Genomic DNA, 17076 nt, shown 5'->3' on the forward strand with positions numbered 1-17076 from the left:
CACCTTTACCCTGTGTTCCTTGTACACGGGATATATGAAATCAGTGTATTTTAACATGCTCATGCCTGCCTCCGGGTAAAAACAGTGTCACTCAGAGGAAAACCGGGCAAACACAGGTAGAACATACAAACTCCACACATATATAGCTTTGGTCAGGAATTGAACTTACAACTCCAGTGCTGAGAGGAAGCAATGGTACCCATTATGCCGCTCAGCCAATGCTCAATTGTTTTATAGCTGTCTGACTGTGTTCCTCCCTTTTGTTTGGCCTTCTCCTTTTCCCTCAAACCTGACTCCATTAATGAACATATACAGGTTGAGTATCCCTTATTCAAAATTCAAAATTCCACATTTTTGGTTCCCCTACTGAGATATACACATAATATATAATATATATGTCATTATCTCAGTAGGGGACCCAAAAATTTCGGATTTTGAATTTTGGATAAGGGATACTCAACCTGTATCTTTGAAAACCCCTTTCTCTATCCCCTTTCTGGTTAGTTTTAGTATAGGCAAATGGCCTGCTACTGACACGAAAGCGCATCTCACAGGGTGCCCGCTTGCACAAAGGCTGCGCCTCATCCTGATTTGACTCCGCAGGGCCCTGCTCTAGTTCTAAGCCCAGCTGCACCTTGTAGCTATTACAAGGCAACCCCGCAAATTTAACAACAGCATTGCTAACTTTCTGTACATTTCGCACATTTCCTGGCGTAACAATGACATTATGCAAATTGCTATTATTGACAATGTTCTCACCATTCCTGCATGTCATCTCCTCCTCGACGAGCCACCGCTGGCAATGGTTCTTTCGGTTGCTGCAGTCCTGGTGCTGAGCGAAGCGCACAGCGGTGTCCCTAGCATCTGGACGTGCTTTGCGCAGTCCGTGAGAAGCGTTGGAGCATCGCTGACCCTAGCGTAGCCTGTGTCTTCCTGTCCTTGCCTTGGCTCCCTGCATCTTGGCTGATTCTTGTGGTGACACCTCCGCAGCGTGTTGTAGCATGGATTGTGATTTGCGCTGCTCTCCTGCGGTGTTTTGTTCGGCGTGACGAAAGCTGCCGACACATGCTGACGGTCCCGTTGCGCTGTGCTGTTGATCCAACACCTCTATGGACTACGATGCTGCCCGCTGCCTCCACGATACTACAGTAGGACCGCTGCTCCCGATCCTGCCTCTCCGCATGCCTGAAACAGCTGCACCCTCGACAAACTCGGCGTTGCCTGCTGTAAGCCCTTGTCTGTGAAAAGTGATGTCCGCTGCTTGCCGCTGGCGATGCTCTCCCATGGGACTGTGACCAATGCCATCTGCTCTGAGAGAAGGACCTGCATGGTTACGCTGCTCCCGATGTACCTGGCTCCTCTATCCTGGCTTCTGGACCATCTGATTCTGTGTCCGTGGGCATGCCTTCGTATATAGCCATTAAATCGACCACAAAGTGCTGCTGCTCCGCGCTGCGTCTCGCTGTTGTGTGCCTCTGCCTCCTTGCTGCTGTAAATTTCCCCTTCCTCTTCTTTGTTCCAGCCGGATGCCTGAAATCCACTCAGTTCCTGCTGTTGCAGCCTCTCCTCTCTGTGGAAGTCTTTGTTCGGTATGACTTTCTCCCCGCTAGGGATGGACATCGGAAGTCAACCATCATATGCAGAGCTGGCCCTAACAAATATGATGCCCAAGGCAAGATTTTGGCTGGTGCCCCCAGGCACCGCTGCTAGTTCCGCCTCCGACCCTGCACCCTTTTCCCCGCACCATCACCCCTCACCCATAGCAGTTCTCATCTTGGTGCCCCTACCCCCTATATTTTAAATAGGAACAGTGCGCACATTTGGCGGCGCAGCCCAAAAAGGAGCGTGTTCTTTCTGGGAAGGGGCATGGCCACACATTACCCCCAATTTACATTATGCCACACTGTAGTGCAACTTTATTCACATCATCATATCATGCAATAGTGTCCCTTATTCACAGTAGTACCACTTTACCTTATATACGTTACTTCTTACAGTAGTGCCCCTTATTCACATTACATCACACTGAATTGCTCCTTATTCACATAACATCACACCATATTGCTCTGTATTATTATATATACATAAACATTAGACCACACAGTAGTGCCCTTTCTATACATAATGTATACACAGTAGAGCACCTTATACACATGATGCCACACATTAGTAAAGCCTTTATACACATAATACCACAGTAATGCCCCTTACACATATGACACACTATATGAATGTTCTTGTAAACATAATGCGCCTTACACATTATACCAACCTTTATTAATGCCCTTATACACATAATGTCCCTTACACATATTCTGCACTCTATTAATGCCCTTATACACATAATGACATACATAATGCCCTTTACACATACGCCGCACATTATTAATGCATTTATACATGATCCAAATAATGCCCCTTACACACATATGCTGAACATTATTGCGCACCCAACCCACCCGAACACATCACTCACACAGCCGCTAACACTGTGGCCTCTGCTTGGATACAGATGTGTCCTCATACATCTTGCCTCAATACGCCACGCAGCAGGAGATGCCTGGCATGAGTCAGCTAGCAGCTTCCGGGCCAGTTCTGCTATCATCTGGCACCTTTTTGCAGTCTTATTTGCATTGCTATGTGACTACGACACACAAGCAGCTTCTGCTGAATAAAATGATACGTGGCATACCTATATACTGTGTGCGACTGGCTGTATCTGCATACGAAATGCTACGTTACAGTGATTTCCAGGAATACACTGTAACATAGCATTTCGTATGCAGATACAGCCACAGTCACACACAAAATATAGGCATGCCGCATATCATTTCAATCTTAAGATGCTTGTTCCCCTATACATCCCAAATGCCCTAGGCAATTGCCTGGTTTGCCTATGCCTAGGGCTGTATCTGATCATATGATGGCTAGGCTTCCACCATTGAAGCTTTCGATGCGATGGTTACTAACCATCACATCAAAAGTATTCGATGGTGAAAACTATTTACATGACTTGCGCATGCACAAAAACCCTGCAGCACGGTTGGCAGGAAGCGGGATTGAGGGCAGGATTTGGGATGGGATCAGAGGCGTGATTGGGGGAGGGGCCAGTACTCCTCTACACTCTTCAATGGGGACGACCTGCTCAGTGATACTAGCTCACAATGCAGGCTGCTTGTGGTCTATATATACTGTTCCAGCACTGGGAGTACCCTCTGTATATACTACTTCATCACTAGGCATTGTGTGTGTATATCATATATAAGATACGCACACAGTGCCCAGTGATGAAGTAGTATATACAGAGGGTACTCCCAGTGCTGATGGAGCAGTGTGTATATATATATATATATATATATATATATATATGGAGTTGCAGCAACACTGGGAGTGCACACATTGGTGGTCATTCCGAGTTGTTCGCTCGGTAAGTTTCTTCGCATCGCAGCGATTTTCCGCTAATTGCGCATGCGCAATGTTCACACTGCGACTGTGCCAAGTAAATTTGCTATGAAGTTTGGTATTTTACTCACGTCATTACGAGGTTTTTTCTTCGTTCTGGAGATCGGAGTGTGATTGACAGGAAGTGGGTGTTTCTGGGCGGAAACTGGCCGTTTTATGGGAGTGTGTGAAAAAACGCTACCGTTTCTGGGAAAAACGCGGGAGTGGCTGGAGAAACGGAGGAGTGTCTGGGCGAACGCTGGGTGTGTTTGTGACGTCAAACCAGGAACGACAAGCACTGAACTGATCGCACTGGAAGAGTAAGTCTCGAGCTACTCAGAAACTGCTAAGAAATTTCTATTCGCAATTTTGAGAATCTTTCGTTCGCAATTTTGATAAGCTAAGATTCACTCCCAGTAGGCGGCGGCTTAGCGTGTGCAATGCTGCTAAAAGCAGCTTGCGAGCAAACAACTCGGAATGAGGGCCATTGTGTGTTATCAGTCACACTGCATGTCCTGAGCTCTGTGTATCAGACTAGCTGTGTGTGAGTGACTAGCTGCTGCAGCAGGGTGAGAGCTGTGCTCCGATTGGCTGTCTGAGTCAATAAGAGCCAATCAGAGCTAACAATGTGCACTGTTGCCTAGCAGCAACTAGGGATGGACATCGGAAGCCCACCATCAAAAAATGGCTGGGCTTCCGTCATTGAATCTTTCGATGCAATGGTACCTAACCATCGCATCAAAAAAATTTCAATATAAAATAATATTAATTTGATTTTTGCATGTGCAAAAAAAACTGTTTGCGCATGCGCAAAACATCTGAAGCGTGGCCGGCCGGAGAAGGGACTGGGGGCAGGACCCGGAAAAACCATCAGAAAACCATCAAATGTTTACCATTCGATGGCGACAAACATCAGAATGCTGCCATCAAATGGTAAAAACACTAACATCAAATAAAAAACATTGATGGTTTGAAACCATCGTGTTCTGATGTCCATCCCTAGCAGCAACCTAGAGAGGGAAGGGAGTAAGAGGATTGAGCTGGCTCATGTGTGAGGCAGAAAGTCAGCCTCCAACGAGCCCAGGAAGATTCACTGATAAGGACACAGCAGCCAGGGGAGGCATACTATTAGGAATTGAAAAGAATAATCCACCATTGGAACACCATTGAATGATCACCATTTGATGGTGGCAAATATTGGAAGGTCACCATCGAATGGTAAAAACAATACCATCAAAAGTAAAACATCGACCATCGATGTCCATCTCTACTTCCCCCACATCCTCCTGGAAACTCTGTGGGATATTTTGCTTTCTGCTGGACCTCCTGGCTCTTTGCTGTCCTGAGACTGGGCTACTGTTGCTGGGAGGGCATGCTACATCTTTCTGCTGGATCTCCATGCTTGCATGCTCCTGCTGCTGGGACCCCTTGAACAACTTGTAGTAAGTGATCTGCTCTGCCTGCTGAGACTACAGGCTACACGTGACTCTGGGCCAGCTCTTTGTTCTCCAGAGACATGCTGCAGGGCGCTGCTACCTGGGTGAATGCTGCCTCCCCCCTGCCTCTGGCCTTTTAACCCCCTCCTGCCTGGAGCTCCCATCTCCAACCTAACTGGCTGCTGCCCCTATTTCCCAAATGTGAACAATCTGCCCAACCCCCCCTTCCATTCTGTGTTGTGTTCTGTTAAATATACAGAAATCCTGTATTCACCAATTGCGATGGTCAACTGTCAGCTCTTGAGGCCATGTGTCCATATTACCAAAACAGCATATGCAGACTCCTACAAAAGACAGATTGAGACAATTATGTACTGTATTCATATGTGAGGTTAAATGCATTGTCACACCGCAGTGCTCAGTATGTGTACAATGCTGGCATACTAAACATATAACAGTGTTTAAATCAATAATCCTTATATATTTATGTACAAATACTATTACACCATTTTATTTAGTAAAACCCATGTGTTAAGTATAAAACACATACAGAAACTGGATAGCATCTATGGCGACATGAGTGTAAAATGAGCAGAACACCATAAGCTGATTCTCCTCCTAATACACAAATACAGTTTCCTCCCACGGCAACAGATACAGACATTGAATTAGCCTATAATCTCTCACCAAGGCCATGTATGCAGGAAGAGAAGCCCACGGCTCTAATACACAGATTTATTACAGTATCTGCAGCAGTATCTATGCAGCATTTTAGTAGATGGATCTCCAATACAGGTCCCTGGTGCTGACAGTCATTCTTTTCTATCAGGCATTCATTAGGGGATAGTTGGTCGTTTGGGGTCTGACCTCCCTGGTGTGCTGTTCAGATGGTGGGGGCACATGTTTCATTTGAGTGTGCGGGTCTCGCTGCTTCCCGAGGGTCCTTGGCTGATGATATATGTATATCATGTCCCTTACTGGGAATGGAGATGGGTGGCCTCAGGTGGATTTGTTTGCGGTATGTGGCTGTGGCTCTTGGTGGTCGGTCGACATGTGTGTTGTGGTGCTGTCAGCCGACATATGTAGCTCAGTGCTTCCCGCAGGATCCGTACTGGTGTTCAGGTGGGATTCAGTGCAACATCTTCCAGAGGGTGTGGGGAGCAGGGCAAGTGCCCCAGTGTATAAAAGCTGGATATTAGCAGCAGGGAGGAGGAGGAGGAGGATTTCAGTGCATGGTAGGTGCCACTGCCGGAGCAATAACCCTACAACCTAGTGCTACAGTATATTCTGCTGCAGCGTTATGGTCGGTACAGATGCAGCAGGGAAGGGGGGGGTGCAGATAAATACCAGGATGCAGATAAATGCCAGGGTACATAGAAGGGGGTGCAGATAAATGCCAGGGTGCAGATAAATGTCAGGGTACATAGAAGGGGGTGCAGATAAATGCCAGGGTGCAGGAAGGGGGTGCAGATAAAAAAAAATGGGTGCAGAAAAAAGACTGGGTGCAGGGAAAGAGGTGCAGATATAATCATGGGTACAGGGAAGGGGGTGCAGATTAAAGCAGTGGTGCAGAGAAGGAGGTACAGCAGAGGTGCAGAGAAGGGGGTGCATATAAAAGCCAGTGTTTGGGGTTCTTCTGTTTGTGGTTGCAGAAGACAGATCCGACCCTATTTCTCCAGCCATATTCTACCTACCTTGTCTATTGGGGACTGTGCCACTCTTGTGAATTCTGTTCTATTCCTGTCTTTCCATCAGACAACCTGTACAGTGCTGTGGCTTCTCCCTCTGCTGCTTCTGCTCAGCCAGTATGTGTGTGCTGCTGCCTCCTGTCCTTCCAGTCCCGACTCCCGGTTTGTGTGTCAGTCCTGCTCTGTATCCCTCTTCCGATGCCTCTGCTCCTCTTCAGCAGTGCAGCCTCTGCAATTACTCCAGGGACACAGAAATACCAATTGTAAATACCAGAAAACTGGACAGGAGGGAGGGTCAGCAGGTTCAATAATATGATTGCTAACACTACAATTAAATTATGGCGATACACGCTCCAAACTAAAAGGGATTTTAGAAAATGACTATTTAGGTTGAAATATTCACCACTAGGGTGTGAAGTCCCATGTACTGAGTAAGGATTTACATAGAGACACATGATGGTATCATTTCTATTTCAACGAAGATTTGTGCTATAGATATATATGCACATAAATGTGCCACTGGTGTCTGGCTTATTATATACGGGCATGTGACACAGCCGGGGGCTGGGCAGCACTGCAGCCATTAGAATAGATGAGACCTAGCAGCAATGAACTAGTTTATAACATGAATGTCACAAATAAGTGCATAGCAGTTATATTGGGTGGTCTCTCTTCATACTACACCCGTTATATTGTGTCATATTGTGTTGTAGTGAGGGGCTATGGGTCAGGCTCTACATATAATCAGGGTGTTTTCTGGGGATATGCTGCAAATATTATATGATAAATAGGCCCTCAGGAGACAAGACACACCCCCTTGTTGTAGCTGCAGTATATGTGACTAGTAAGGACGCCTTGCTGTGTAGTGAGCTGACCCTGGTGTGTAAGTCGTGGAAGCTGCTGTATTAGGATGTTACCATTATATAACTTGTTGCATTCCACAGTAGGTCAGATGTGGACACATTGGAGAGCCAAGGGCAGAGGTTATAAGCCAACTATCTTCAGTCTGTAACATTTTATTTTAGGTAACCAACATGTTATATATTTTAACAATTTATGCAGTGGTTTAGACTCCTTGGTGCTGATTTAATCAAAGCAGCAAGTTATCAGATAATAAGGGCCACCTCTCCCAATACAAACATTTTATACAATTGACATACAGTAAACAATTGCGCTCCAATATATGTTGAAAAAAAATATTAATAGCAGTATACTTATCAGACAGTAATTCCCTACATGATCTTATATTCAATATATTCAATGCGTAGCTCCAAACATGAAATGGAAACAAAAAAACAACACAACAGTGTAATACCCCTTTCAGACCGCCAGCTTTTAACATGGGTTATTGGTCATGAGCGCGCATAACCCATGTTGCTGTGTGGTCTTAAAGGGCCCAGTTGGAATAATCCAACAAGTATGCCGGCTCACTTTGCTGTGTGAACGGGAAGCCGGGTCGATGTGACCAGTTTCTTGTTCACTCTGTGTGGACAGGCGGCACATGGAGATCATGTGATCTCTTGGAGATCATGTAGATCTGTAAGCGCCACCCCCCACTGCGTCACCGCTGATGTCACCAACCCGGCAATATGATACGGGTCACACACAGGAAGCACCTGTGTCAGGCTCTCGGGTGCGACCCACCTCAGGCGGTCTGAAAGGGGTATAATAGAACAGTCTGTTTTTTTTTACAAAAGAACCATCCAGTGCTCCAAAAGGGGGATTGTTGTGCCACGCAGATGTTAAGTGCAGTCACCAGATGTGTTCCCCAAAATTTCACTGGAAATTCACGCGTATTTAGATGATAAATAAATGCTTACATGTTGCTTACATGTAAGCCGGCTGTGTATATGCACATAGAGGTTTCTTTCCCCCGTAACTTGGAATTTGGATAACAACTAATAGACTGTCCACCCATCAGGTAAAAAACACTTCATTTATTTAACACAATGATTTCCAAAAAAAAATAAAATAAAATAGGGAGCATAGACAGCATACCTAAGAATAAATGGTCAGATGTCATATTCACCAATTTAAAGGAGACGGAAACCCCGGGATGTCTTATGCTCCAGGTGGGACCAAACAAGTGCTGTGCAGATTGTGTTATTTCTATCCCTGGTCACTTCTTCGATACGTTTTGATGCACCTGGAGTCCTGACGCTCGCACCGGTGTACAGAGTATCATAAGAAGAGAGACAAGTCATGTAGAAAAGGGCCAGCCACCGCCTTCTCCAGAGCCGAATGTAAGTATCTCACTACTGCACACTGGCCTACTCTCCCAGAATGACTGTGAGGCTCCGGAAAATTGGGTACCAGTCCCCAGACGCCCAGAAAGGTGCGCAAGTCTCTAGCAGCGCCATACCCGTGCCGCAACCCCCCTTGGACACCCACTTGCAGAGCACAAGTGGGCGGTCTGAGGTGACTTGATGATGCAATTTGCAATGAATTGCGTCATCGTAGCCCCGCCACCCGCTGTGCAGTGCCTGTAATATCAGCATTGTATAGTGGGAGTGTGGACACAATGATGCACCATGACTGCCAAGCCCACTGTGCTGCCTACTTTATGTGGCCACGCCCCTGTTATGCCTCTATACCATGTCACCCTGGCCCTCCGCACCCCCTGCTGTGCTGAACTGGCTGCCCTCTCCCAGAAGGATCAACCAGAAAATTTACAACATGGTCCCATTAATGGTTCTTAATGATGTGCGCTCTATCGATTGCCATAAAACATTTGTCAAAGTCGAAAAATATTGAAGAACACACAGCACGTATAAACTGCACACACATGCCCACTGTGCGTGCACTTGTTCTGCAGTTTGCGTATGGTCGCTCCCGCGGTCCTGCGCGTGGTATGGGTATTTACGGCAGAGTTTGTGTACGCATGGAGGGCCATCAGAACACATTACATATTTAATCCAAATAGTGCACAATGTACACATAGTCTCCTTGCACCACATCAGAAAGTTATAGCTGTTTAAATGGTTGCAGAACAAAGGGATTCACCTTTACAGGATAAGAGGGGACAGACTAAGGTTATAAGGTGGTATTTGGTTCCAGCTGTAGGGTATTTTAAGGGAAACATTCCGGTGTTGGTCTGCGGAAGATCGCATGTTCCTGCGGATAATTATGTGCAGAAGCAGAATATAGATATAAACTGTATTTACTGTATAATATGTATGCGGCGGGAATTCAGAGGAGACCACCCACAAGAGCAGTTGAGAAAGACATCGCCTATCTTTTCAAATCAACCTATGACCTCTCCTGTACTGTAATGGTGCATCCCTGTGTCCAATGGACAAAGGGATTACAGTATCCATTGTATTGCTTTTGGAAGACTTGTATAAATAAAGCCTGCTGCAGAGCGGCCAGTCACAAGACTCACAACGTTATCTATTTGATTATGGAGGACTGGACCAGGAAGCGCACGCGAATATTCTCACGTATGTACATTGACTGTAGCCATTATTCTGTTATATATATTGTCTGTATTGTAGTGTATAATTTGTTTTGTAAACCCCCTTTAAGAAATAATCCACTGTGGTGTCGGAACCCAGCGGTTAATCACAATTGGTGTCGTGTGCTCATTGCCCTGCTAAGGTTTAAAGTGTATTATTATTGTTATTATTGCATTGCATTGCTGTAGAAGGTTTTAAGTGTATCTCTGGGTGTGTACGCGCTGAGAGTACTTTGTATCGTCAGCACGGTGTGTGTACGCAAAGTCCGTACACTGTACGGGACTCTGTCCGCAAATAACGTAAAAGGTGCGTAGAGTGTGAACTAAGTATAGCGGCCGCAGCGGCTAAAGGTTTAAAGTGTATTGACGGTGTGTTTAAGGTATAGCTTTTATTCCTGTAAAGATAATCGACATTATCAATTGGGGGCATCGTCCGATTTTCCACATTTTTACTGCTTAACAGGTCACAAGCAGACATAATCTATCAGCAAAAGGGTGGACAGAAGGTATCCTACGTATCCTTTTCTTGGTCGGTGGATACACTGAAAACCCTACTTAATTGCTGATTAGATGGTGTCTGCTCTGTATGGTTTGTAGGGATGCTGGTAAGAACTCGTAAGGTAAGCAGAAAAAAAGCTATTTAAAATCTGTGAATTTATTTTTGGCGCCAAATGCGTACACATCAAAAGCGTACACCCATACCCTGTGCATACTCTCCCACATTGTTGCCATAACATTCAGATTACTAGATTCGTAATATAAACAAAGGAAGTAAGTGTAAAACACAAACGCAGTCTGGCCTAGTTATAAAGGTTTATACAGAAAAGAAACTGTGTGGCGTGTTAAGTGAGCAATTATAGTTAATATTGCTCACATTTATAGAAATTGTATGATTTGTGCTATTGCGGACGTACGGTTTTGTACACGTGTCTCGGACAAGGTACGGAACTGCACACGCGGCGTAAGCACGGTCGCGTGTTTACGCAAATTGCGTAAGAATACGGTCGCTAAGTACGAATTACACAATAGTTTGTTTAGTTTAAAGGTGAGAAAGTAGCCACGCTACAATAACACAAGATTGCCCAGCCTCCAAAGTTTAGTATAAAACCCTTATTTACTGTATTGCCTCTGGGAGTAAAGCTGCTTGTCTGAATGATAATTTCTCTAACGTCCTAGTGGATGCTGGGAACTCCGTAAGGACCATGGGCAATAGACGGGCTCCGCAGGAGACTGGGCACTCTAAGAAAGATTTAGGACTACCTGGTGTGCACTGGCTCCTCCCCCTATGACCCTCCTCCAAGCCTCAGTTAGATTTCTGTGCCCGGCCGAGCTGGATGCACACTAGGGGCTCTCCTGAGCTCCTAGAAAGAAAGTATAGTTTAGGTTTATATTTTCAGTGAGACCTGCTGGCAACAGGCTCACTGCATCGAGGGACTAAGGGGAGAAGAAGCGTACCTACCTAAGTGGTGGTAGCTTGGGCTTCTTAGGCTACTGGACACCATTAGCTCCAGAGGGATCGAACACAGGACCCGACCTCGTCGTCCGTTCCCGGAGCCGCGCCGCCGTCCCCCTTACAGAGCCAGAAGCAAGAAGGTGGTCCAGAAAATCGGCGGCTGAAGACTTCTGTCTTCTCCAAGGTAGCGCACAGCACTGCAGCTGTGCGCCATTGCTCCTCATGCACACCACACACTGCGGTCACTGATGGGTGCAGGGCGCTGGGGCGCCCTGAGCAGCAATACTAACACCTTGGCTGGCAAACTGGCACCATATATAGCCCCAGGGGCTATATAGGTGCTTTTTAACCCCTGCCAGAACTTTTACATTAGCGGGAGAAAGCCCGCCGAAAAAGGGGCGGAGCCATCTCCCTTAGCACACTGGCGCCATTTCTCCCTCACAGTTCCGCTGGAAGGAAGCTCCCTGGCTCTCCCCTGCAGTCCTGCAATACAGAAAAGGGTAAAAAAAGAGAGGGGGGGCACAAATTAGGCGCAGTATAACTATATTATGCAGCTATAAAGGGAAAACACACTTCTATAGGTGATATCCCTGTGATATATAGCGCTCTGGTGTGTGCTGGCATACTCTCCCTCTGTCTCCCCAAAGGGCTTTGTGGGGTCCTGTCCTCTGTAAGAGCATTCCCTGTGTGTCTGCTGTGTGTCGGTACTGCTGTGTCGACATGTATGAGGAGGAAAATGATGTGGAGGCGGAGCAAATGCCTGTGAATGTGATGTCACCCCCTGCAGGGTCGACACCTGTGTGGCTGGACTTATGGAAGGAATTGCGTGAAAGTGTCAACTCCTTACACAAAAGGTTTGACGACATAGGACAGCCGGCTACACAGCTTGTGCCTGTTCCAGCGTCTCAAATGTCATCAGGGGCTTTAAAACGCCCGCTAACTCAGGTGACAGATACAGACGTCGACACGGATACCGACTCCAGTGTCGACGATGATGAGACTAGTGTACCCTCCAATAGGTCCACCCGTTACATGATTGAGGCAATGAAAAATGTTTTACGCATTTCTGATAATACCCCAGGTACCACAAAAAAGGGTATTATGTTTGGTGAGAAAAAACTACCAGTAGTTTTTCCTGCATCTGAGGAATTAAATGAGGTGTGTGAGGAAGCGTGGACTTCCCCTGATAAGAAATTGATAATTTCAAAACGATTATTGGCAGCGTACCCTTTCCCGTTAGAGGATAGGTCACGTTGGGAAACACCCCCTAGGGTAGATAAGGCGCTGACACGCTTATCAAAGAAGGTGGCACTACCGTCTCCGATACGGCCACCCTGAAGGAACCTGCTGATAGAAAGCAGGAGGCTACCCTAAAAGCTATTTACACACACACGGGCATTATATTACGACCAGCGATTGCATCAGCTTGGATGTGCAGTGCTGCTGCTGCGTGGTCAGATTCCCTGTCAGATAATATCGATACCATGGATAGGGACAATATTTTGCTGACGATTGAGCATATAAAAGATGCAGTCTTATACATGCGTGATGCACAGAGGGATATTTGCCGGCTGGCATCAAGAATAAGCGCTATGTCCATTGCCGCCAGAAGGGGGTTATGGACTCGGCAATGGGCTGGCGATGCCGACTCAAAGCGGCACATGGAGGTTTTTCCCTATAAGGGGGTGGAACTGTTTGGGGATGGTCTTTCGGACCTCGTGTCCACAGCTACTGCTGGGAAATCGACCTTTTTGCCACAGGCTGCCCCACAGCAAAAGAAAGCACCGTATTATCAGGTACAGTCCTTTCGGCCCCAGAAAAGCAAGAGGGCTAGAGGCTCATCCTTTCTGCCGAGAGGCAAAGGTAGAGGAAAAAAGCTGCAACACACAGCTAGTTCCCAAGAGCAGAAGTCCTCCCCTGCGTCCGGTAAGTCCACAGCATGACGCTGGGGCTGCTCAGGCGGACCCGGGTATGGTGGGGGCCCGTCTCAAAAATTTCAGCACACAGTGGGCTCTCTCACAGGTGGATCCCTGGGTCCTTCAAGTAGTACTTCAGGGGTGCAGACTGGAATTCGAGACGTCTCCCCCCCGCCGTTTCCTAAAATCTGCCTTACCGGCAACTCCCTCTGCCAGGGAGGCAGTGTTGGTGGCTATTCAAAAACTGTATTCACAGCAAGTGATTGTCAAGGTACCCCTCCTTCAGCAAGGAAAGGGTTACTATTCCACAATGTTTGTGGTACCGAAACCGGACGGTTCGGTGAGACCCATCTTAAATTTAAAATCCTTGAACACTTATATGAAAAGGTTCAAGTTCAAGATGGAATCGCTCAGGGCGGTTATTGCGAGCCTGGAGGAGGGGGACTACATGGTCTCCCTGGACATCAAGGATGCGTACCTACATGTCCCCATTTACCCTCCTCACCAGGAGTACCTCAGATTTGTGGTACAGGACTGTCACTATCAGTTCCAGACGCTGCCGTTTGGGTTATCCACGGCACCGAGGGTCTTTACCAAGGTAATGGCCGAAATGATGATACTCCTTCGCAAGAAAGGAGTTTCAATTATCCCGTACTTGGACGATCTCCTGATAAAGGCGAGGTCCAAGGAACAGTTGATAGTAGGGGTAGCACTTGCTCGGGTAGTGCTACAACAACACGGCTGGATTCTCAATATTCCAAAGTCACAGCTGGTCCCGACGACACGTCTTCTGTTCCTGGGAATGATTCTGGACACAGACCAGAAAAGAGTGTTTCTTCCAGTGGAAAAAGCCGAGGAGTTGTCATCTCTAGTCAGAGACATCCTAAAACCGGGACAGGTGTCGGTACATCAATGCACACGAGTCCTGGGAAAGATGGTAGCTTCGTACGAGGCAATTCCATTCGGAAGGTTCCACGCAAGGACTTTCCAGTGGGACCTGTTGGACAAATGGTCCGGGTCCCATCTCCAGATAAAACAGCGGATAACCCTATCGGCAAGAACCAGGGTGTCGCTGCTGTGGTGGCTGCAGACGGCTCATCTACTAGAGGGCCGCAGATTCGGAATACAGGACTGGGTCCTGGTGACCACGGACGCCAGCCTTCGGGGCTGGGGGGCAGTCACACAGGGAAGAAATTTCCAAGGACTGTGGTCAAATCAGGAGATTTCACTTCACATAAATATTCTGGAGCTAAGGGCCATTTACAATGCCCTAAGTCAAGCAAGACCCCTGTTTCAGAACCGGCCGGTGCTGATCCAGTCAGACAACATCACGGCGGTCGCCCATGTAAACAGACAGGGCGGCACAAGAAGCAGGAGGGCAATGGCAGAAGCCACAAGGATTCTCCGATGGGCAGAGAATCATGTGTTAGCACTGACAGCAGTATTCATTCCGGGAGTGGACAACTGGGAAGCAGACTTCCTCAGCAGGCACGACCTCCACCCGGGAGAATGGGGACTTCATCCAGAAGTTTTCCGAATGCTGGTCAACCGTTGGGAAAAACCACAGGTGGACATGATGGCGTCCCGCCTAAACAAAAAGCTAAAAAGGTATTGCGCCAGGTCAAGGGACCCTCAGGCGATCGCTGTGGACGCTCTAGTGACACCGTGGGTGTACCAGTCGGTTTATGTGTTTCCCCCTCTGCCCCTCATACCCAAGGTACTGAGAATAATAAGAAGGCGAGGAGTGAGAACTATTCTCGTGGCTCCGGATTGGCCAAGAAGGACTTGGTACCCGGAACTTCAAGAGATGCTTGCAGACGACCCTTGGCCTCTGCCGCTCAGACAAGACCTGCTGCAGCAGGGACCCTGTCTGTTCCAAGACTTACCGCGGCTGCGTTTGACGGCATGGCGGTTGAACGCCGGATCCTGAAGGAAAAAGGTATTCCGGAGGAAGTCATCCCTACCCTGATCAAAGCCAGGAAGGATGTCACCGCAAAGCATTATCACCGCATTTGGCGGAAATATGTTGCTTGGTGTGAGGCCAAGAAGGCCCCAACGGAGGAATTTCAACTGGGTCATTTCTTACACTTCCTGCAAGCAGGTGTGACTTTGGGCCTCAAATTGGGGTGCATTAAGGTCCAGATCTCGGCCCTGTCGATTTTCTTCCAGAAAGAACTGGCTTCACTGCCTGAAGTTCAGACTTTTGTCAAGGGAGTCCTGCATATTCAGCCTCCTTTTGTGCCCCCAGTGGCACCTTGGGATCTCAATGTGGTCTTGGAATTTCTAAAATCACATTGGTTTGAGCCACTTAAGACTGTGGATTTAAAATATCTCACGTGGAAAGTGGTTATGTTGTTGGCTCTGGCTTCAGCCAGACGGGTGTCAGAATTGGCGGCTTTGTCCTGTAAAAGCCCCTATCTGATTTTCCATATGGATAGGGCAGAGTTGAGGACTCGTCCTCAGTTTCTCCCGAAGGTGGTGTCAGCTTTTCACTTGAACCAACCTATTGTGGTGCCTGCGGCTACTAGGGACTTGGACGATTCCAAGTTTCTGGACGTAGTCAGGGCCCTGAAAATTTATGTTTCCAGGACGGCTGGAGTCAGGAAAACTGACTCGCTGTTTGTTCTATATGCACCCAACAAGCTGGGTGCACCTGCTTCTAAGCAGTCTATCGCGCGCTGGATTTGTAGCACTATTCAGCTGGCGCATTCTACGGTGGGACTACCGCAGCCTAAAAATGTGAAAGCCCATTCCACAAGGAAGGTGGGCTCATCTTGGGCGGCTGCCCGAGGGGTCTCGGCTTTACAACTTTGCCGAGCTGCTACTTGGTCAGGGGCAAACACGTTTGCAAAATTCTATAAATTTGATACCCTGGCTGAGGAGGACCTGGAGTTCTCTCATTCGGTGCTGCAGAGTCATCCGCACTCTCCCGCCCATTTGGGAGCTTTGGTATAATCCCCATGGTCCTTACGGAGTTCCCAGCATCCACTAGGACGTTAGAGAAAATAAGAATTTACTCACCGGTAATTCTATTTCTCGTAGTCCGTAGTGGATGCTGGGCGCCCATCCCAAGTGCGGATTGTCTGCAATACTTGTACATAGTTATTGTTACAAAAATCGGGTTGTTATGGCGAGCCATCTGTTCAGAGGCTCCATTGTTATCATACTGTTAACCGGGGTTCCTATCACGAGTTATATGGTGTGATTGGTGTGGCTGGTATGAGTCTTACCCGGGATTAAAAATCCTTCCTTATTGTGTCAGCTCTTCTGGGCACAGTGTCCTAACTGAGGCTTGGAGGAGGGTCATAGGGGGAGGAGCCAGTGCACACCAGGTAGTCCTAAATCTTTCTTAGAGTGCCCAGTCTCCTGCGGAGCCCGTCTATTCCCCATGGTCCTTACGGAGTTCCCAGCATCCACTACGGACTACGAGAAATAGAATTACCGGTGAGTAAATTCTTATTTTTCTGTACAGAAAAATAAAGTACATTTGAGTGAGCGAGTGCAGGAGTGAGTGGATACTGAACCCAAGAACTAAGTGAACAAGGTGGACCAAAGTGGTCTAAGTGTGCACACTGGGTTAGTAGAGATCCGGTGGCGTAGGGTTCGCAACCCTGCGTTATTAAGAGTGGACTAAAGTGGTCTTAGTGGACTGAGTGGTATCCCATACAACTCTGAGGTGGTCTAATAA

General features: G+C 47.4%; 1 protein-coding gene across 1 annotated transcript in view; it reads right to left on the minus strand.

The window, feature by feature from the left end:
• DTX1 (deltex E3 ubiquitin ligase 1) overlaps nucleotides 1–7083 on the minus strand; it is a 166783-nt gene extending 159700 nt beyond the window's left edge. Inside the window, exons 1-2 of the mRNA XM_063913321.1 lie at nucleotides 6572–7083; nucleotides 5152–5221 (exon numbers count right to left, since the gene is read on the minus strand). The gene's annotated coding sequence lies outside the window, so the exon portion shown is untranslated. The remainder of the gene's footprint in view (nucleotides 1–5151; nucleotides 5222–6571) is intronic.
• Nucleotides 7084–17076: the final 9993 nt, after the last annotated feature.

The sequence above is a fragment of the Pseudophryne corroboree genome, chromosome 1, assembly GCF_028390025.1.
Source record: "Pseudophryne corroboree isolate aPseCor3 chromosome 1, aPseCor3.hap2, whole genome shotgun sequence".
Classification (NCBI taxonomy): domain Eukaryota; kingdom Metazoa; phylum Chordata; class Amphibia; order Anura; family Myobatrachidae; genus Pseudophryne; species Pseudophryne corroboree.